We start from the raw sequence: 23,571 nt of genomic DNA, 5'->3' as shown, positions 1-23,571 counted from the left end.
TATTTATGTCTTTCTTAATGTCCTGTATCATCATCATGATAAGTGATTTTAGATCTGAATCTTGCTTTGGTCCAGTGGTAGTACAATGAAGACATCCCTTTGTCTCTCTCTTTTCAATGGCTCACATGAATGGAATTCTTTTGTGTTCTGTAAGTACAGTGTGTCAAAGGATGCTGGGGCAAATTGAACTTTGCAGGGAACCTAAAGGGAAGCAAAGGAAGCTGCTAACTACTGAAAGTAATCCACTTTCTTAATGACTTAGCAGGGGCTGTCCCAGTTTTAGCAGCCTTCTCTGCCTTCAGCTGTAACCAGACAATGGGACTCACTCTGGGAAACACATAATTGGTATTTATCTTCTAGGACAAGCCCAGTTTACCATAGACTTGTTTTAATTTTGGTGATATAAAATCCTACAACTTAAAATCTTAGAGCATTTTTCTTTCTCTTCTCCTTTATAATGAACTCTATTGGAAGTGTGTGGGGTTCATTCCATGTAAACTTGATATATACATGTCCTACTGAAGGAGCAATCCCTAGTGGTAGTTTCATCCCATGATTCCAGTGCAAGTCTGAGTAGGAAAGACCCCATTTATTTGATACCATTTAGAAACTGAATCCATACCTGGTCCTCTGCCTATCTGTTGAGTACATATACAATAAAGAAGCAATACAAGAAAATGTGAATATATAATTTTCTTCCTTCTATAGTCCATCTACTGACAGGAGGAAGAGCAATTTGGTTCCGATTATAGTTCAGTGCCCTGCCTGATCACACTGCTCTGTTTGTAAGCCTAATTCAAACAGCTTTGCATGAGCAATGTTTGTGAGGAAATGTTACGAAGGTTGTGGTGCCTTGTGGAAAAGGAACCAGAAGACAAAAATAAAAACAAGCCTAAGACAATCTTGAGAAATCTCTGGACACCAGCCAGCTGCCTTTGTTTGGGAGATCCCTCTCCAGTGCTCAGAGGTTGGGGTCTTCCTGTAGGAGGGACATGGGCTTATTTTCCTGCCACAAGACTGAAAAGTAAAGCTTTGTGTTCAGACTTTTGCCTGACTTCAAAGTGATCAAGGATGCCAAGGTTAGCACAGTCAGTTTTGAAATTGCAGTTTAAAAATAATATTAGAAAGGAACTAGACAAGAAAGCTGAAGCAAACCTTTGGAAATGTTTGAAAATATGGTGTATTTTTCCTCACAAGTTAATTGCCTCCTACTCACAGGAGTCCTGAAAAAGGCTCCTGTAAATGTTTATTGTGGTGCATGCACCCTCCTTACAGGAAACTAACTGTGCCTAATCCAAATGGTTAAGATTGCCAAACTAGAAACTGAAATAGATTTGTTCAGGAGATGTTAGGTTTTGCTTCTGATTTTTATGCAAAATCTAATGGAGCTTAAGCCATGGGCATGTATACATACTGGCACTCTTCCCCTCTGGGAGTGAGTTCTCTTGCTGGCTCTCCTTTAATTCACTTAATATATTGTTACACAAACTACAGAGTGTTGCCATGCCAGGCAGTAAGCTAGATTTCCATTGTCCAAAGATGTAGCCACCAACCACATGCGATTACTGAGCTTTTAGAGCTGTGGCCATCCTCATGGAAAAATGCTGTATGTGAAACTATAAAGATTTCAGCCAAGTAAAATCTTTGCAGAATACCTCATTAATACTTTGTATAGTGACTAAATAGTATTTGAAATGATATTTTTAACATACTGTATTACATAAAATATAGGTTTTAACCTTATTATATCTCTTTCCTTTTAGTTTGTTTTGATATGGCTATTTAAAAACTCAAGATAACAATATGGCTCTAATTATAGTTAAGTTGACCAGCATCATCCCAGACTGAGAACACAGGAGCAATAGCTTGTCTTTTAAGTAGTATCATCTTTTATCCACTGGGGGAACAAGTCACTAAGACATGAGGATATCATTGAGTAGATGTTTCCATGAGTTTATGGGCTTTCTGTTGTTTCTGTTGCTGTTCAAGTCCAACCGTCATCCATGGTGATCTGATAAATTGCAAGGGATTATTTCAATCTTCTTGTATCTGTTGAGGCTTACTTTGTACCTAATTATGGCCAATTTTGGAGAAGATTCCATGAGGTGCTGAAAAGAAGGTATATTCTTTTGGTTTTGGGGTGAAAGGTTCTGTAGATAATCTGTTAGATCCATTTGGTTCATAACTTCTGTTAGTTTCATTATTTCTCTGTTTAGTTTCTGTTTCTATCACCTATTCATTGGTAAGAGTGGGGTATTGAAGAACTCTCACTATTATTATCAGGGTTTAATGTGTGATTGGAGCTTTAGTAAAGTTCCTTTTATGAATGTGGGTGCTCTTGCATATAGGGGATAGATGTTCAGAATTGAGATGTTATTTTGGTAGATTTTTCCTTTGATTAATATGAAGTGTCCCTCCCTATCCCTTTAGATTACTGTTGATTTCGGTTGAAAGTCTATTTTTTTTAGCTATTAGAATGGCTACTGTAGCTTGTTTCTGGGGTCTTTTGTTTGGAAAACCTTTTTCCAGCCCTTTACTTTGAGATAGGATTTATCTTCGTTGCTGAGGTATGTTTCTTGTACGCAGCAGAATGATGGGTCCTGATTACATATCCACTCTGTTAGCCTGTGTCTTTTTATTGAGGAATTTAATTCATTGATGTTGAGAGATATTAGTGACCAATGATTTTAGTTCCTGTTATTTTGACATCTGAGGTGTTATTGAATATGTATAATTCTCTTCTTTTGGTTTTTCTGTGAGATAATTAATTTCTTGTGTTTCCTTGGGTATAGTTATCCTCCTTGTGTTGGAATTTTCCTTCTAGAATACTCTGTAGGGATGAATTAGTAGAAAGATAGTATTTAAATTTGGTTTTGTCATGGAACATCTTGGTTTCTCCATCTAAGGTGATTGAGAGTTTTTCTGAGTATAGTAGTCTGGGATGACACCTGTGGTCTCTTAGATAGGGTCTTCAAGACATCTGTCCAGATATAGAGTCTCTGTTGAGAAGTCAGGTGTAATTCTAATAGGTTTGCCTTTATATGTTACATGGCCTTTTTTCTAGAAGCTTTTAATATTCTTTCTTTAGCTGTACATTTAGTATTTTGATTATTATGTGGTGGGAGATTTTTCTCTTCTGTTCAAATCTATGAACTCCACAGGGAGACCAACAGAGTCAACTAACCTGGACTCTTAGGAGCTCTGAGACTAAGCCACCAACCAAAGAGCATACATTGGCTAGACTGAGGCTCCCAACACATATGTAGCAGACATACTGCTCAGTCTTCATGTGGGTCCTCCAACAACCGGAGAGTGGGCTATTCTTAAAGGTATAGCATGACTGTGGAATCCATTCCCCAACAGGGCTTGTCTGGCCTTTGTGAAATTGGGTGCACCTAACCATGAAGAGACTTGATGTACCAGGATGGAGGGAATACCCAGGAGGCCCCACCTTCTCAAAGGCATAGAGGAGTGGGAGAGAGGAGGAACTCTGTCAAAGAGGGAGAGATAGGGGGTAGCATATGGGATGTTAATTAATTGATGGATTGATTAGTTAATTAATTTAAAAAAGACATGAGGGTATTATTTACAGATAGTCACTAGAAGAACACCTGACCCTACATTGGGTTTGGAAATGGTTTTCAGATAATTATGTAAATCCCTTATGACAGTCAGTAATGTTGATATGACAGAATCCAGAATTACCTGGAAAGTCTCAAATGAGGGGTTATTATATATGCTTATTTGTTTGATTATTATTATTTATTTATTCACTTATTCATTTATTCTTTTTTTACTTAATTAACTTTACATCCTGACCCAAGTTTCCCCTCCCTTCCTTGAGTCCTTTCCCCCTACCTTCCCTTCCTCCATCTGATCCTTTGTTTCTCTTCAGAAAAGGGGGGGCATTCTAAGAGAGTTTCTTAATTAGGTTAATTGAGGTGGGCGAGCCATCTTCAGTGTGTTTGGCACGTAGGAGAAAGAAAGCTGAGCACAGTATTTGATGCTCTCTACTTTCTAACTCTGGATGCTGTGTGACTGATTGGCTCTCTCAAAATCCTGCTACTGAGACTTCCTTGCTGTGCTAGGCTGTAACCTGCAACTATGAGCCAAAATAAACCTTCTCCCTCAAATTGCTTTTATCAGAGTACTTTTATCACAGCAGCAGGAAGAAAAAGTTAAATAGGTTTCCCTACCAAATATCTACATTCTAATCTCTGGAGTTATATGAACATTACTCCATGTTTATAAAACAGGACTCTGCAACATTCATAGCAGAACTGTCCATGATACCCAGAAAATGGGAACAATACAAATGTAAATGTAAATTTCTTTCAACAGATGAATGGATAATGAACATCTGGTACATGTATAGTACAGAATGCTATTCAGCTGTAATGAAAACTGAAATTTCAGGTGAATGGGTGAACCTAGAAAAAAAATATGTGAGGTAACCCAGACCCAGAAAGAAATACCATTTACTTTCATTCCTCTCTTGTTCCTAGCTCTAGTTCCTTAGATGTATTCAACATTGAACAACCATAGAAACCAGGAGAGTAAAGGGATCTTAGGTAGAAGAGGCTTGGGGCAAGAATGGCGGGATACAAGAGATATGAATTGATAAACAGAATAATGGTGACAGGCTCCGACTGGGGAGGAGAGAGGGAGGTCTATACAAAGGAGAAGGAATGGGAGCTAAATAACCCCAAGGGAATTTGATAAAAAACCTTAAGGAAAAGGTTTATTTTTTATTTAATTCACCTAAAATTATAAACAAGACATTTAATTGTATATTATATACATATAATAATATTTATTATATACATATAATAGCACTTGTAAGTATGTATCTAAGGAAGTTAAATCACTTGAACTGACAGGTCCCCCCCCCACAACAATCACAGACTGACAATAGCACCACTACCAAGCATGAGACACTTCCTTCAGGACAGTTGGACAGGGTAGTCCAAGTGACACCCAAAACAACTAATGTTATCTATATAGCCCTTGCTTGCCCCTTTTAAGTGTTGAGGGTGGGTCCCTATTTCTGAATATGCCAAACACTTAGGACATAGGCCGTGGGTGATTAGAGTTGGATCAGACATGAAAGTTCCTTTTCTGCAATCTAGCCTCCATGGTTTTAGAAAATACTATTCAAGCTGTTAAGGGAAGGAGAGAATTAAGCAGCCCCACACAAGGGCAATATCTATGAATCGTGACAATTACCAGTATGGAAACACATACATAAAGGTGCAATACTTGGCTCTCACATGCCAGTGGCAACCAACAGCTGTCTAATAGGACTTAAGGCCCATCAACAAGACAGAAATTCCACATGGTATTAGAAATGGAGGTAGCTTCCTTTGGCTAGTGAGATCGTGGACCTTAGAACAGAATCTAATCCTTCCACTCTGCTATCCCGCACAGTTCCTTACTATGTTCTAAATTTTGTCTTTATGCCACAGATGAGTAGAGCTATTGCCTCTCGACTTCTACCACTTCTCCGAGAAGCCTCTTTACAACAAACGGGGACGATCACCGAAAAGGACTAGTAATAACACAGAGCTCAACAGATGGGGGAAGGCCAAGCCTCGGTGAACACATCTGTATCACAGCTCCCACATCTATGGCTCAGGGAGCGTCATGCAAGAGACAGAAGAAAGACTGTTAGAACCAGAATACAAAGAAATCTACTGAGAAACGATGTGTCATAGAGATGCCTCCATAAATGAGACTGGAATAATGGCAATACCATGTTAACACGGGAGGGGGAATTTTTTTCAGGGTTCCACCTCTAGACAAGGAACTGCAGGCAACCACGGACTGCTGGGATAAGGAGAATGAACTCCTCCAAGGACAAGCCTCCTTACTGATTTTTCAATGCAGAGTGGTACACACAAACAATGAAAACAGACTCAGAAGGTTGTATATATATTGGTGTGTAAATATACACAAATATATATAATGCATTCTTACAATGTGTTCACATTTGGGATAGTGAAAAGATTATTATAGATTGTCCAAGTAGAACCATTACAAACACCAAGAGACTTAAGAGTCTAGGGAGAAGTCAGGGGAGATTTGGCAGCAGAAGAGGAAGTACGAATGGGGCGATGGTGTAGGATTAGGAAAACTGAAACTCCTGATATGGCATTGGAAAGGAAGAGGACCCTGAATGGAGGTTGTGAAAAGTGAGGGAGTGGGTTCTCCAGAGCCTCCAAAGAAGGAAGACGCCCTATGAATGTCTTTCACCTAGAGAGATTGTGTTGACTCTTAAGGTAACAAACTGTAAAATAATAAATGTGTGCTGTTTCCAAACACGCAGTGTGGGGTAATCTGTTAAGGTATCAGTAGAAAACAATATATCAGAAAAAGTGATATGCAAAGTTAATTCTGAACTATTGTCCATCTTCTATATCTATCTGGCACAAGACTGTGCAATATTCCTCGGTTCAGCAGCTATTTGCATATCATTTTGGAGTGTTTGGTCACTACTATTTGTGTTGCTGGGGATGGATCTAGGGGTTTGGTCCACAAGGTAAGCTCTCTACCACTGTGCTTTACCCTCTGGCCCCTCTGCAATGTTTTGCAGTACCCTGTTTTTATGTCTGCCAGTATCTGGGTGTTTTCTTCCATCCACACAGGTACTGATGCAAGAGAGGTGGTGGGGATTATTCCTCCCTTTGTCTCTGGGTCTTGAGATGACAGCTTGTCATGATTTTATTGTAATCTGTCCTTGGGTTGTTTGTTTTACACTCTATTTGACCTTTCTGCTCACAGCTAGAATGGGTTATCTGCAGCTTTTTGTAATCATTTCAGGATCAGAATAGAAAAATCGTAACATCAAAGTGAAGTGATTTTGTTCACATTGTGAATAAATAGCCAGTGTGTGATAGAATTTAGATCTGTCCAACTCTAAAATTTATATTCTCTCTTTTAAGATCATGCTTAAAACCATATGGTTTCATCTGCTAAGACTGTATTAACATATCAAAAGTAAAAAGCTATCTAACTGAGCTGCTTCATTCATCAGTTTTGAAGATTCCCTGAGCACTCTATGTGCCTCCAGGGTCTAGAAATCCATACATGACAAGAAAAAGCAGACCCTGCCTTCAGAAAGCTGACATTTTAATGGGATATAAGAAAAAGGGCAACAAAGCAAATGAAGCCCCAGATTCTACAGCTTAGGAATGTCCATCAAATTACAGCTATTGTTACTATGCTTTATTTCACATGACAAGTCCTAGTAAGTTCCCTGCAGACCAGATGCATTTAAAATTCCTCCAAATCTTCCCAGTCCTTAGTTGCTGGTCCACTTCAGTCTTTTAAATTCTGAAGGAGAGCAAAAATAGCTTGTCAAAACTGGAAGAAGTAGAGTGTGGGAAAGAGCTCTGCATTAAGGCATTTACTGTACAAGCAAGGTGGCTGGAGTTCAGATCCTACAACCCAGAGAAATGTCAGGAATGGCTAAACATCTACAATCCAGTACTTAGAAGCGGAGGTAGGGTTGCTACTAGCTTGAGAAGCAAACCTGGGCTACTTGATGAGTTCAAGTCAGCCTCACCTCCATTCTCAAAAGAAAGATCAGCAGTGGAAGAACATATTCTTAATGCTTCAACAACACAAAAGATCAAGTGTAGTGGCGCACACTGGATATCCCAGGACTTAGCCAAGGGAAGAAGATTGCCACTCTTTTTGAGAGGCTAGCCTGCACTACACAGAGAATTTCTGGCAAATCTGAGGTACAGTGTGAGACTGTCTCAAAAGGAGGAAAAGGAAGAAAGGAGAAAGAGACCTTCTTCCTAGTACTTAAACAAATAGCACAGGAGACCTGCATATGGAGGCACACCGTGAAAATTCCAGCATTTTGAAAGGCTGAGATAGGAGGATTTTGAGTTCTAGACCAGACTGAGCTACAAAGAAAGAACATGCCTCAAACAGACAAGCAAAGCAACAAAAAGATGCAGTACACTCAGAACATACACATGACAGAGCAGCAGACCATAAACATTCTTATTATCATCACTCTTGTGCACTATATTAGCTCAACACCATTACTAGATGAAAGTGATATCAGTAAAGCTATTAAGATCTCTACAATACCTAAAATACTAAAAGTTGATAATACTTCTTTCAGTGTATTTTCCTGCAAATATCTATAGAAAGAGGAACAGAATTTCCTAAATATAATTTGCAATTGAGTTTTCAGACAGTTTGAAATTGGCATTTGCAATTTTATTAATACTATTGTTATTGCAGAAGATACACTAAAGGAATGCTTCCCATCCCTCAAGTAGTATCCTTTCAAAGTAACTATCAAAGGATGGATTTTTATAATAGAACATTGTTTGCTGTGAATTATGGATTGTTTGCTCTTGGACAGTTATAGCATTATCTATCCCATATAACTTATGATTAGCCATTTAGAGGGCTTTGCTGCCTACTAAAATAGAAAATTATATTAGTGCCTTCTTGGAGAACCCTTTAAATGAGGCTTTTATTTGTTTGTTTATTTAAATATTTATTATTTAGTTGTATAGCTAATAACTTAGAATAAGTATCATTCTATTAAATATATATCTTTTATACTCTGTTTCCCTATAGATTATTAACTAATGCAGTCTTGTAAGGATTGGTATTGGTCATGTTCCTTTTAGAAAAGTTCAGAATCTATGGTTTCAGGAGTTCTTCCTAGAGATGACATGATACAGGATGCAGACACAGGCTTTAAAGACATGCTGCCTCTGCTCTAGACATGTACCATCATCCCTCCCAGCTTCAGCTTCCTCTTGTGGAGATTGAGCATTATCAATTACAAGGCTTAATCATGGCTTGGAAAGACCTTAGCTACAGAATAAATATTCAATAAAGCATACAAGCTTTGCTAACTACTAAAGCTAATTTTTTTTTAGCTTTCATTTCTCAATATTTCATTGAGAAGTCTATATGTGCATGTAATATAGTTTGGATTAAAGCCACCTCCCTCATCTCTAACTCCTCCCATACCATTTCCCACCATCACTTTTCCCTCCCAACCTCATGCACTATTTTTCAAACCAAGTGAGTCCAATTTGTGAAAGTGGGACCATCCACTGGAATGTGGGCAATCTACCAGGGCCTCAACACTGATGAACACAGACTCTCCCCCTCCCTCTCCTCCCTCTCCCCTACAGCCATCAGTCAGCCATAGCTCCTCAGCTAGGGGTTCAATTAATAAGTCCCATCTCCTGTATATGGGGAAATTTAGGCTAAAAGGGCAAATATACTTCTTATATTTTTGGTTGAGAGCCTAGCCTTTAATGGCTGAGCCATCTCTCCAGCCCTATCTTGTACTTCTTAATTAGGATCATCACTAATCTCTGTAGCCTAATTTGAGCAAGAAAAAACATACACCTTTGAGTCAGGTTGTGACAATCCTGGCTTTCACTCACTAATCCATATTCAATAAAGGACTCTGGCCTACTTTTTCTCATCTCTCAGCATGTTGTAGCCTTCAGGTGATCAGCAGCATTGTTTAGCTGCATCCATCTATGTAAAGTTATTTATAATAAGATCACAATTAGCTATAATTACCTCCAGAGACTAAATTGTAATCATCAGAGAATGGAATTAGATTTCCATATTTCTAAAGGAGTTTGGGGGATAAAGCATGCCTTCTTAGAAAGCTATTTATTTCCTTGTGGTTTTGCACAAAATTAGCATTCAGAAAATGATTTTTCTATCTAAACTCAGTAGGGCAGCACCCAAGCCCTTTACCTACAACCTGGTATTTCACTGGACACTGATCATCATGGGGAAAGAAATTACAGAGTGATAGACTACCTGCTAGGGAGAGTCCTTTATCTGCTTTCATGCTAACAGCAACTCTATAAAGTAGGCACTAGAAATCACACTTTAGTCTATTGAAAACTCAGGCTTAAAAAGGTAAGTTAAATTACCAAATGTCATCATTATTCAAGCGCAATCCAAACTCCATTCAGACTCAACTGTTTCTGATACCACACTGCCTCCTTCAGATCAACAACAATATATTTTTTTCTTTCAAATCACAATTCTATAACATGAGTAAAATGGTTCTATCTCTGTGTTGAACAAATTTTACTAAGTATAGCATTTGAGCATTTCCCTTGTAAGAATTGAATCCCCATAAAGTTGCATGATCTATAACAGCATGAATCTGGGTAAGGCTCCTCTTTGCCAAACCAAGACCTTCAGAGAATTGATCTACTATACTAACCACCTGCCACGCACACTTGTCTACTCCAATCACATCCGAAATATCGGGGATAAAAGCCTGATTAAGGATAAGAGGCAATAAGGATCCAAAAGGAGTTCTGTGCCTCCTGGATATTCAGACAGTTGCTGGTATCTCCTAACTCAGGCATGTTCCAGATTAGTCTTTCCAATCGTCAACACGCCCTCATAATTAGGCATAAAGGTACCCCAAGAAATGATTCATAAATGGCTAAGATTGGGCATTGTTTCCTGGCCAACACAATGTTACCAACCTATCCTAGTTTAATACCAAGCTGTCCATAACTTGGAATTTCTCTCAAGGAATCTGCCTTGCCAGAGCTAGCAACAGAGGTCAAGCACATTCCTTAGGGCAATAAATAGTTCACAATAGTTAGAAATGTTTTACATACTAGCAAGTAATGAAGGGCTTCCACTCAAGGACATTAGCTAGAACCTCCTAGTCATTGCCTCCAGCAGAACCAGATAATTAGCATAGGAATACCAAAATGCCTCAACAGGGAGGGCTCCACTCCTCTTCCTCCTGCTTCACACCTACCTACTAGATCCTGCTGACCTTGGTGTGGAGGTCACTTGCCTACGTGACCTCAGTCTTGCATCCCTTGCTGTAACCCCCACCTGCCTATGTGACTCTTGTCATCTGCCCTGCTTTCTGTACGGTATTTAACCCTGAATTCCACCTTGTACAAATACATTCAAATTCAACACACCCTTGTGTCAGCTCTGTTTGTCATTCTTCACCTACACCTTGTCGACCTGACTAGGACCCCTGTTTCTCCCACAGGTTGAGGAAGGCTCAGATCGGCTGGCCTGCGGCACCCACCTAATAATCATCTATGCAAACCTCTGGCCCTTTTATCTCATTTCCAAGACCTTTTCTCAAACCTCAGCTATTCAGTCTTCTGACTCTGCAACCTTGTTATTATAGAAGAAGTTATTTTATATTCAATCATTTATCATTTGTACACCTTCACTTTATTGACTATTCCCATTTCAGTTGTTTTGTAACCTTTGGCCTATGGATACATCTTATTTCTCCCAACTTATCACCATAATTTATTTTCCTTCTCATTCAACTTTTAGTCAGTTATCTACCCTTCCCTCTTGGTGTTTTTGAAACAAGTTTTCATGTACCCCAGACTGGCTTTGAAATTGCTCTGTAGCCAGCAGTAGATTTCCGGTCCACCTACTTCTACTCCCCAAGTTCTAGAATATAGTTGTTTATCACCATGCCCGTCATGCATGTTAGAGAAACACTCTACCCACTGAACTGGTTGTCCAGCCTTGAGCCATCTTTCAATCATTTTAATAAAGCTCTTACCGATATCCTAAAGTCTTTTATTCATTTTATTATTCCTTTCTGACAAAATATCTAGCCCTCAATAAATTGAGCTACTTTCTTCAAAGCCACATTCCCAAAACTAATCCTTACAAGAAAAATAATAGACAACAAATGGTACATGGTAGATATTATTGGTTTCACTAAAAAATTGTGATGCCCATCTTCAAATTGACATTCTGTACTTTCCTGTCACCCCGGAGTGCTCTTTATTACTCCTCCATCTTTCTTTTATTTTCCTAAAGATGCTTACATGCTTGCATTTCTTATTTCACTTAGAAAGCAAACTAGCAATCAAAACCTCTGTTAATAAACTCCTGCATGCCAGAACTATTTTCTTTATCTTATCCTTAGGAAACGTCCCCAAAATACATGTGTTGAAGGTTTGGCATCCAGTGAAATGTTGTTTACAGATGGAACCTTTGGAAAGTTACTGGATCTTAATGGCTCTGAACTCTGACTGAGTAATCCATTCATTGGTTCACAGCCTAATGAATTTGAAATGAGGCTTTGTTATGAAAGTGAATTCTTTGTGCTTCCTGTGAGGTAAGCAGTTTTCCTCTGACCTGTGCTCCCATCTACAAAGCTCAGCCTTGCCAAAGGCCCAATGCAATAGGGTCAAGAGACTGTGCATTGAAATGATATAGCACTGTGAGAATTTGAGTTTTTTTTTTTTAAACAAAACAGAAATATTATAAGAAGTGGTTTTATTTTAATCCCAGGTATGGGATATAGGATTGCTTCAGATTGTCTGGAGGAACTGACGATGATTTGCCCCATGCTCTAGCAGAGGTGCGGTTTTGCCAGCTGCAGATTGTTTCTGTGATTGTGTGTTGTTTAAAATTCTGGAAATTTTTCAGAGGGCCTCAATTTTTTGGTAGGGCCCCAAGAGGTTGCCTGGGTTGTTGTTTGGCTGTTGTTGGTTGTGGTTTCTTAAATAGCCATGAGCAAAGAAGAAACAAGAAGAAGAAATTAGATATCCTGACAGAGAAGATCAAACTTGCACCAAGGAACTCCACGGCCATAATCAGTAGGAAGGAGTCTGATGACAATGTTGCCCCCTTTACCTCTATCATTTTTTTTCTTTCCTATCTAGTGGTAGGGGCTTGAAAGGGTGGAAGAAAAAAGAACACAAAAGGTATAAGAAAGACAGGCTACATTACAGACCAAAATGATAATTTGTCCTTATGATTGATTGTCTTAAGTATTTTATCACATCAATAGAAAGCAAATTGTCCCATAGCCCTTTTTAGGAATTCCATGTGAATGACTGAGATCTTTCTCAGTCAACTTCTTTCCTCTTCCAGTGTACCACTTCCTTCAACTTCTAAACATGCTTAAGTATCCTTTCTATTTTTTTTTAATTTATTTTATTTATATGTATGTGTTACAACTGTCTTCAAACATTAAGTCTCCTTTCTTAAAAACAGAAACAACATCACCACCACCACCAACAACAACAACAAAAATAAAACACGTGAACAATATGAGAAAACGGAATCCTCCCCAGTGAAAACACCCTGCAGCCAGAGTTTAACTTTCCTCCTCTTTATCATCATCCAGCATCTCAAGAGTGTCTTCTCTCTTCCCTTTCATTTATTGCTGAAGAGTAAGGAGTTCTGCAATCATTACAGCCAAAGCTACATTATTTTCTCTTAACTTCTGTGACTCCACACTGATTTTCTTCTATGTCTCTGGGCATGCTTTTACAATACAAATCAACCCCTCCTTATCCCACACCCCAGGCCCATTATGGGAATTTCTCACCTCTCTGTTGTAACCCTAAACAACTATTCTTATATGTCCCAGAATCACTCAGTTACACTAAGCAAAATGTATTTGCCAACCTTTCTTCAAAATTTAGACATTTTTTTTTCTATGACATGGTATATCTAAACCTTGAACACCAGAAAAAAAGCTATATACGTGTTTGCTATACATCACCATGGTTATTTAATTTTAGTAAACTGCATTGATCTTTTGATGGCTTATTCAATGCCCAATTACAACCATCTACTCCAACTTTGTTGGCTCAGGAGCAATGAATGCCAATCTTAATTATATATGTCTATATTATTTGTAAAAAATGATATTTCTTGATTTTTATAGGCAGATACTCATGTGTAGAGATAGGTTCTGATGTTTGTAACATAATATAGTAAAAAAGGCTAAAGTCTCTCAAAAATGAAAGACTAGGATTTGGAGAGAGGGCTCAGCAGCTAAGAGTACTTGTTCTTGCAGAAGACTCACATTAGATTCCTAGCAAACATGTCAGTTCACAACCATCCAAAACTCCAGCTCCAAGGCATTTAGTGCCCACTTCTGACCTCTGTGGGCACCAGGTATGCACTCAGTAGAAAAACAGACATGTAAGACAAACATCCATATATATAAAAAATAGTTAAATTTTTACAAATTGAATGAAAAGATAAAGAAATCATAGTATTGCCATTTAAATAGATCTACAAAAACTGACTCAGAAAGACAGTGGCAAGATATTAGGTTAAAAATTGGGTTTTAAACTCACTATGAAGAATAATATCAGATTTTTATAAGACTCACATCTGGGTGTGATTCTATATTTAAACAAAAATGTTCAGAAATATATTCACCAGAATATCATCAACCAACATTATTTCTGGGATTTGCAACTGAATTGTACTTAATGTTCTTCATCATGAGCATGTGTGGATCAGTTAATATAAGTTATTTTTCTTGCTATGGTGACAAAATTACCACAAAGATAAAAACTGATGAAGGAGGGGAGTAAAATGCTGGAGTCCTACTACCCCTGAAGATCACATCTAATTGACTTGAAAGCCTCTACTTTGCCCCACATCTTAAAGAGCCCTCCACCTACCAATACCACACGATGAGACCAAAACTGGAATTATGAAACTGACCGTTAGGAGATATTCTAGATCTAAGCTACAAAAATGTGGTGGTCTTATAGTTAGGGAAATATTCTCTTTTTAGTTGAAATTTCTAAAATAAAATTGTGAAGGGTTGTTTTGGCACACCCCTTTTCCCTGTGGGTGACAGAGGGGGATTTTTATTTGTTCTTGACCAAATAAGTAGAAATACAAAAGGTAACTCACACTGAGTTATGGCTGTCAGGCAGGCAGATGGCACGTTGTCACTATTCCTACAAGATAAGGGTAGTGACTGAGGCTCCTGCCATCTGTTGCTCAGGGATGCTTTGCAGGTCTTTGCAAAGATGCGTTTTAGTTTTTACAGATTCAACACATCAGGGACACTTCGGCTTAAAGAACACCATTTGACAGGAAGGATTAGCTACTTCTAGTTATTTTGGTAAAAGCTTTCTCAAATCAGAACTACAGTCTTACATATTTAAAAACTTGCAAACAGAAAGGACCAGAAATAAATCCTGTCCGTTCTGACATTTAAATTATATATAACCCAATATTCTTTTGAAAATACCATCAATGAGTTCTAGGTTCAAATAATAATGCATCCCTTAGAGTATATGAGACAAACACCCATGATAGAAGGTCTGTCATGCCAACCATTCAGTTTGGTGACCTGAAACAATGAAAGACAAAGGCCTTGAACTGAGATATTACTTCACCTAAGTTCTAACAATTCATTGGAGTGGTTATATAAACTTGTGGAAGTGTCCTATATTTTCTCTGGGCCTCAGTTTCTTCACTTACAAAATGGCTCTCATGATATAAAAGGAAGCATAACTGAATTTCTGGCTCAATGCCTGATCTGCTGAAGTGCTTGGTTTGTGGCAATGTGAACAGAGAGTCTCATTGACAGACAATAAGAGCTCATTTTGCAACTACTCAAGTACCTACTGCAGACTGCACACTAGAGAGACAATATAAAGAAAGAATCCAAGCCCTCTGGCATTTATTTACATGTCCATGATAGGCTGAATAATGTCTCTCCCCCTGAAGATGCTCACATCTTCATTTCCTGAATTAATGAAAATTGTTTTAAATGGGAAAAGGTTCTTTTCAGATGTAATTAAATTATTGCTACTCAGATCAGGAGAGTCCTGAGTTATCTGAGAGAGCCCAAGGATCCTTAGAAGAAAAGACAGAAGACGTAAAAATAGAAGAGTAAACCTTGGGTGATGGAAGGAAGGGTGAGAAGCCAAAGGAGGCAGGTGGCCTGCAGAAGCTAGAAAGGTCAAAAGAGTGAATGTTGACTTGGCCTGGGAGGAGCACACTCTGTCAGCACCTTGGTGTTATCCCAGTAAGACAGATTTCTGACTTCAGAACCATAAGAGGATAAATCTGCTATCCTCAGTCACTAAGCTTATAAGCATTTGTTACACCTTAGGGAACTAATAAACTGGGAAAAAATTAAACTCCTAGTTACATAATGATTTAATTCAATTGTGATAAGTGTGTAGACGACTAAGTAAATAAAAAATGAGTCAGTGAAAGAGTCTGGGGAGCAGGACATCTCCTTTGAGAGGCTGATTTTCACTTTTGATTTTCAAACTAAAAATATGTTTTCAAGGCAAGGGGAGTGAATGAAGAGAAAACTACTCTAGGCTACTTCCTTTGCCACATAGTCTGCCAGGCGGTTCCCACTAGCTATGTGGTTCTCACCCTTCCAGTGCCCAGGGCAATGGATTATACTCACTTTTGCGGATTTAAACAGGACGTGTAGTAGGGCAACTATCTCTGGTTTGTTCTTGATGATCTTGCCTTCCGAGGTTAGGAGTCCCTGTTGTTGATAAATGGCCCCATGCGCGTGCACAGTCTGGAAGGCATACCTGCTAAATCACCAGAGCTCCAGCCTTCCATTGGCCATCAACCAAGAAGCTGCTCCCGTCTCTCAGATTTTGCACAGGGCAAAAGTCCTGAGTACCAGGCTTCTTTACAGGCAACAGGGGTGTGTGTTCCAAGCAGAGCAGAACTTGCACAGGACCCCCACCTGTAGCAGCCTGTCAATGTGAGGCTTAATACCTTCTCGTGGCTCCCCATGATATCAGGTACTAGAGCACTAAGATGGGATCAGCCTGGGTCTTAAGCTCCACATATACAGGTGCCTGGAGACATGCATGTCCTAGCCCAGTTGTTTCAGCCCAAGCAAGAGGAAACTTTTCCAGCCACCAAGCAATAGCCTGTCTTTTGGGTTTTGGTCTCAAACAATTTGTATTCATCCTCCAGCCTAATAATAAGAACCAATAAAAGAAATAAAGACTATCCCTCTTGACAAACCACCACCCAGAAGAAGAGAGCCCAGATTAGAACTTGAGAAATGGCTGGCCACCACCTGGGTATACTAATTATGAGCTTAAGCTGATTAAAGGGTGTCCTACTCACTATTTGGACAAAAGTGAACCCTGGAAGACATTGGAGTGAAAAAGCTATCCTACCAGAATATCAGGCCCTTGGACAGCTTACACAAATGCACAGATATACCCACCTTGGTAGTAGAAAACTAGAACAGATGATCAAGGGGTCAGGTATGGTTATTTTAAATCTAGGAAAACTAGCAGACCTGGTAGAGAGAAATTGTGAAGCCTGTCAGAAGGTAAACGCCTATCCCATTAAGACACCATCAGGAAAAAGGCTAAGGGGTGATCGTCCTGGAGTACTTTGGGAAGTTGACCAGGAAAATATGGGTATAATAAGTACCTCCTAGACTTTGTAGATACTTTTTATGGGTGGGTAGAAGCCTACCCCCACCAACAGAGAAACTACATAGGTGGTCATGAGGAAGATACTAGAGGAAATACTTCCTCCATTTGGTATGCCTAAAACCATCAGCTCAGATAATGGCCCAGCCTTTTTTTTCTCAAATAAGCTGGGCAGTGGATAAGTTTCTGGGGACAGATTGGAAACTCCATTGTGCATACCATCTCCAAAGTTCAGGGCAGGTAGAAAGGCTAAATCAGACCCTGAAGGTGACCTTAACCAAATTGTCCTTAGAGACTGGTACAGACTGGGTAGTTCTCCTTCCCATGGTGTTGTTTAGGGCCAGAAATACCCGATATTATTACATTCTAACTCCCTTCAAGATCTTGTATGGGACCCCACACACACACTTCCTTGACCCGGGCTCTTGACCCACCCCTCAGAGTGATTTTTCAGTCTGACAAGGATCTTATGGCTTGATTGCAAACTTTCCAGATCAGCCATCAGGAATTGTAGCCTAAACTTAGTGCCCTGTATAATGCAGGTACCCCAGAGATTCCACATGAATACCAAGTTAGAGACTAGGTATATGTTAAGAGGCATCATGCTGAAAACTTGTAAGCAAAGTGAAAAGGGTCATTCCTGGTGTTGTTGACCACCCTGACCACCTTTAAAGTGGATGGGGTAATTGACTGGGTTCACATAACTCATGTCAGACCAGCCCCTGCACCTGACACCAACTGGATAGAAGCCAGACACCTGAGCAACCCCCTCAAGCTCAAGATCACCCACCCTTCTGCAAGGGCAGAGAAACCATGAGATGGCTATGTATGTCTTCCTTCCAACACTAAGCCTCGGCACCCCCTAAACCCTAACAAAGTGACTTGGCAAGTACTCTCAGCCACTGAGGATGTAGCCTAGTCCACTACAGAGGAACATCCACCTTATACCTGGGGCCCTCACCTTGTCTTTGATCTCTGTGTTAGCTATGCACCTTGACTCCTGGGATATCCCCACACTAGAGACACAGGGGGAAAGGATTACCAGAATGTGGGGACAAGGGACTTGTGAATCTAAACTGTGTCCCAGAAGCAGCCTTGGAGGGGTGGGGTGTAGGGTGTGGACACCCAAAGTTGAGGAGTGTCCTACAAGAAACCCCCATATATATGTGCCCCCAAAAATGGGAGAAGCCAGCAGCAGGCCCATCAGTGGGGGTGCACAACCACTTTTTCTGTGCTACTTGGGGGTGTAAAATATCGTGAAGCACAAACTGGAGACCATTCTGGAGTAGTTAAGGATTCAATTGTCAAGGTCAGAGAAGAGTTAGCCAAGTGGAAGAGAGAAAGAGAACAGAGTCAGGGCTGGTTCGAGTCTTTATTTAACTCCTCCCTCTTGGTTAAGCACCCTCATATCTACCTTGTTAGGTCCCCTAATTGTTCTCCTGCTATTGTTGACTTTTGGACCTTGCATACTAAACAAGCTTATAGCCTTCATAAAAAAGAGAATAATAGCAGTACAACTGATGATCCTGCTCCAACACTATTAGACCCCGATGACAGGACCTGAAGAATATGAGTTCGTTACCCAAGATCCCTGAGCTCCAGGATTGGAGCTTGTACAAGAAAAAAGGAGGAATGAGGGACCCTAAGGGCTTTTCCAGTCCCATGCCTTCCTTACAGCTTCCCCCTCCCACCTGTGGTCAAGGCTAGGCCAATTTCCATTCTCCACCCACGGGAACATTCTTGAGTAAAAAAAATTCTCAGAAAAACTGCAGAATGTACTGATAGCCACCTGGCCCTCTGAAAAGTCCCTGGTTGAGTTCAAATGTGTGTCATGCTTGCTAGCCAATAGATTTAAAGGTCAATATGCTTGGTCAATAAATTTGAACTGTAACCTTACTGATGTAACCTGTACCCCCAAAATGTGTAAAAACTGCTTGTAACAGCCTTGGGGGAGGGGGAAGGGCGGGGGGGGGTTGCCTTCTAGTCACTCACCTTGAGGGACTAATTGAAAGTTGACCCTGACAAGCCAGAAAATAAACCTCTTGCTTTTGAATCAGAAAAAAATAAAAATAAAAAGGAAAAGCAAAAGCAAAAATACTCTAGGCACAGAGAAATGCTTCTTAAGAAGTTGCTAGCTCAGAGTGGTTAGATCATATGAAGAAACTCCAAGGAAGAGTAGAGAAAAATGAAGAAATGATTTCACCTTGCAACGCTTTGCTAACCTGTTTCAGATCAACCCTCTTCACTGAGGACCTTTAGGAAAACTGAAGCAGGGAGGGAGAGACTGGCTTTTGGTTTCTTGTTCTACTAAAAGCATTTGTGAACTACCAAGTCAATGATTGCCTGGCATTTTGTAGATAGAAGGAAGTTCAGAGGTGAACTGGGGACCTGGAAACATTTTTTTTCTACCAAAACATTTTCTGATTTAAGGAAAACATCTAAAAGCCTATCAAACCCAAGCAAAATCTTTTGGTGGCCCAGTGGCTGCAATATTAGAGTTATAGGGCAAAAAAGCTTCTACTCTGAGAATCCCAATAAACTTAGCTCTGCCATCCCTGTGAGTCAACTAGAAAGAATAATAGCAAAAGTCTAAAAAACAAAATAGATTTCATTAAATGTGGTCATACTGAGAAGTACAGATAAAAGGGTACACTGACCCCAAGTCACCTTCAGGACACTGACATAATCCTTAAAGTTAAGTAGAGGAGGAAGAAAAGGTATGAATAATTAAGTAGTTTTAGTCAAAGTGTTATGTGGCTGGTTATTATCTCAGTGTGGTTCTGCCAGGTGGTTGGTTGTTATCACTGTCATGGTTGAGGAGGCCAGCTGGTTCCTACAAGATGAACACACTGTCTCAAAGGTACAGCCTTGTCACTGCAGTTAATTGCCCTAATTTGAGGAGGAAGCTGTGATCTGTCTGTCCTTTGGCTTACCATTGCTTGGAGACAGTTTTAATCCTTTAGCATAAAAATGTGTGTCAATCAGTTCAGCTTTTAATTTGTCTTAACCGCTTTTCCTTGTAGTACTGAGGAGCAAACCTAGGTTTGTACATGCAAGTGCTCTAGGAGGAAAAAGGTGAAAGAAGAAAATTATTTTTACAACCTAAGCCATAAAGAGCAGGTTAAACAATTTGAAAACTGAGCAGACATTTGTAAAATCTCTTAGGCTGGAGTTGGAGCTGAGAGTCCATCAAGAAGCTCAGATCTTATTCAGGATTACACACTCTTCTTTGAAACTCCCAAGACTCTAGTAGAGGAGTTAAGGAAGTTGAGAAGTTAAGGAAAAGAAAAATAAATCACACCTCAACATGCTTGAAACCCAACTCTAGACAGTTTAATCACTCCCTAGTGAAGTTTACTATATCCACCACATCTACCTGCCAAGTAAAACTGAGCCCTCTCTTTAGCAAGACATGAGCTTCCAAGCCTTACATGCTTCTACCAATTTTATATGCAGAATATTCAAGAGAGAGAGAGAGAGAAAGAGAGAGAGAGAGAACACCAACATGAAAAACAGAACTGAAAACAAGACAACAAAAAGTAAACCCATAAGTCATTCAGAAAATGGAGTTCTCTGACATTGGAATGTGTTTATAGTGTATATAAAAGATAAGGGGAATGCTTGGTAAGAGACCACATTGTAATTCAAATGAAAAACTTTAGGATAGTACATATACTAATTAGTAATGGGCATTGAGAAGTTGATATATAGGTTTAACAGAATATTCGCCTGTGTAGTTGAAGGAAAAAGTAATGAGATCTAAGATAAGTAAATACTCAGATGAAAGAAAAGTAAAGTTGAAAAGTAACACTGGGGTGTTCACAGGACTTCCACAGGACCAAGGGCCTCCCTCTCGTTGATGCCAAATAAGGCCATCTTCTGCTACACATGTGGCTGGAGCCATGGGTCCCCCCATGGGTACTCTTTGGTTGGTGATTTCATCCCTGGGAGCTCTAGGGGGTCAGTGTTTCCCCTAACTCTTCCACTGGATTCCTCATGCTCAGTTCAATGATTGGCTGCAAGCATCCACATCTGTATTGGTCAGGCTCTAGCAGAGTCTCTCAGGAGACATCCATATCAGGCTCCTGTCAGCAAGCACTTCTTGGAATCAACAATAGTATCTGGGTTTGGTGTCTGAAGATGGGATGGATCCCCAGGTGAGAAAGTCTTTGGATGGCCTTTCCTTCAGTCTCTGCTTCACTCTTTGTCCTTGCATTTCCTTTAGACAGGAACAATTCTGAGTTAATATTTTTTAGGTGGTTGGGTGGCCCCATCCTTCAACTGGGGGCCATGCCTAACCACTGGATATGGTCTTTATGGGTTCTATCTTCCCCTTTGTGGGATATTTTGGCTAATGTCATCCTCGTTGGGCCCTGGAAACCTCTTGCTTCTCTGGTCTTGGTCCACATGCTTTTTAGATGCCTGTGTTGATTTTGTGAAAACCTGAGGAAATGTGTGCATTTTAAAATGATTTTATACTTTAGTAAGTGTAATTTTAAAAATTAATTGGGAAGTGGGGAAGCCATTTTGACACAAAGAAATTATCTTCTTTTCTTTGCTTTTTCTTTTTTACTTTTCTTTGAGCAGGATCTCTCTACATAGCACTGTCCTGAAACTTGCTATGTAGACCAGGCTGGCCTCCAAATCAAAGAGAACCTCCTGCCTCTGGCTACTCAATGTAGGTGTGTGCCACCACATCCAGCTAATTATCTTCTCTTAGTTCCATATTTTAAAAAATATCTAACACTAATGTCCTAAGCACGAGGATACTCAAGATCTACATTCTCTGATATGACATCCACTTTGATTGTGATTAGGCAACAGAGAATTGTTTTAAATTATATTTAATGTTAATTTTAAAAAATAATATTTGATCCAAAGATATAAAAGATCTCAATATTAAACCTTGTAGGGTTGGAGAATTTTAGAATTAAGAAAAAAAGGAGCATTTAGTAGGAATGCATACTGTATAACCTTTACCTAAAAGGGCATGGAAAATCTCTGTAATGAGCCCAGAATGCAGGCTGGCCAGTTTCAGGAACCTGTTGGCCACAAAGATCCCCAGCTAGTTCTAAGAACAAAAAGCAGGATATGAGCCATCTGGGTGGTTCTAGGGAACGGTCAGCTATAAAGTTAATAACATTGACCAGACCACATTCTTGTGAATAATGAGTGTGCAGGATGTTTTCCTTATGACCCTGACTCAATCAGGGGTTGGGTCCCTTTAGAATTTTTCACTGTTTTATGTTATGTTTCCTTGGTAACCCCCTCACCCCCCCCAATTTGTGGTTTTTCCCTTTAAATACCCCTCACTCCTTATGCTTGGGGTCGAACTCCTCTGGGCTGTAAGGTTACAAGCTCAACCCCAGATCTGGCCTTTCCCAAATAAACCTCATGTGTTTGCAGCAAGATCGGTCTCTCGTGAGTTATTGGGTGGTTGTGTCATCCCGAGACTCAAGTGAGGGTCTCCCCAGCTCTGGGGGTCTTACACCTGAAACTTCTAGAAGAAGGAACAGGGGATACACTTCAGGATGTAGATTCAGGTAAAGACTTTCAGAATAGGACTCTGGTCACCAAGTAATTAAGACAAACAAAAAAGGATTTTATGGAATTAAAAAGCTTCTTTATTACAAACAAAACAAAACACATACACACAAAACAACTTTTAATTGAGTGAATTCCTATAGAATAGGAAGAAATCTGTGCCAGCTATACATTTGCAGAGGATTGCGTCTAGAATAAATGATGGACTCAAAAAAGAAAAAAGAAAAAAAAAGAACACCAAGTGAAAAACTCAATTTAAAAGTGGTACTATGAAACAGAGCAGGAATTTCTCAGAAGAAGAAACAAAAAATGTTTAAGAAATATCTTTTAAAGTATTCATCAATATCCATCAGGAAAATGCAAATTAAAACTGCTTTGAGATTTCATATTACCCCTGTAAGTTAAGAAAACAAGACAATGGATGTAGTCAAAATGTAGGAAACAGGGGATCCTCATACATTATTGATGGGAATGAAAACTGGTACAGCTGTTAAGAAATTCAGTATGCTAATTCCTCAAACAAGCAAACAAATATAAACCTAACTATACCATTCAATGACATATACTCAAAGGAGATTGGATCCCACTATTAAAATATCTGCCCCTCCTTCTTCATTGAGGTCCTGATGAAATAGTATGAAAATAGGCCAGCTGTCCATCAGCTGGTGAATGGATAATGAAAATGTGGTAAACACTAACATTTTATTCATTTGTAAAGAAAAATGAAATCATGAAATTTATGGATAAAACTAGAGAACACACTGTGTGAACTAACCCAGACACAGAATGACAAATGCCATATGCTCATTCA

At 39.5% G+C, this 23,571-nt stretch overlaps 1 long non-coding RNA gene across 1 annotated transcript in view; it reads left to right on the top strand.

Annotated features, from left to right (window-relative positions):
- Positions 1-6,312, top strand: part of LOC116101155 — a 23,778-nt gene extending 17,466 nt beyond the window's left edge. Inside the window, exon 3 of the long non-coding RNA XR_004122811.1 lies at positions 5,466-6,312. This is a non-coding gene — a long non-coding RNA (uncharacterized LOC116101155). The remainder of the gene's footprint in view (positions 1-5,465) is intronic.
- The last annotated feature ends 17,259 nt before the right edge of the window (positions 6,313-23,571 follow it).

This window comes from Mastomys coucha, unplaced genomic scaffold (genome assembly GCF_008632895.1).
Source record: "Mastomys coucha isolate ucsf_1 unplaced genomic scaffold, UCSF_Mcou_1 pScaffold21, whole genome shotgun sequence".
Lineage (NCBI taxonomy): Eukaryota > Metazoa > Chordata > Mammalia > Rodentia > Muridae > Mastomys > Mastomys coucha.
The sequence above is the reverse complement of the archived record's forward strand: the minus strand, read 5'-3'. Positions and strand labels throughout refer to the sequence as shown.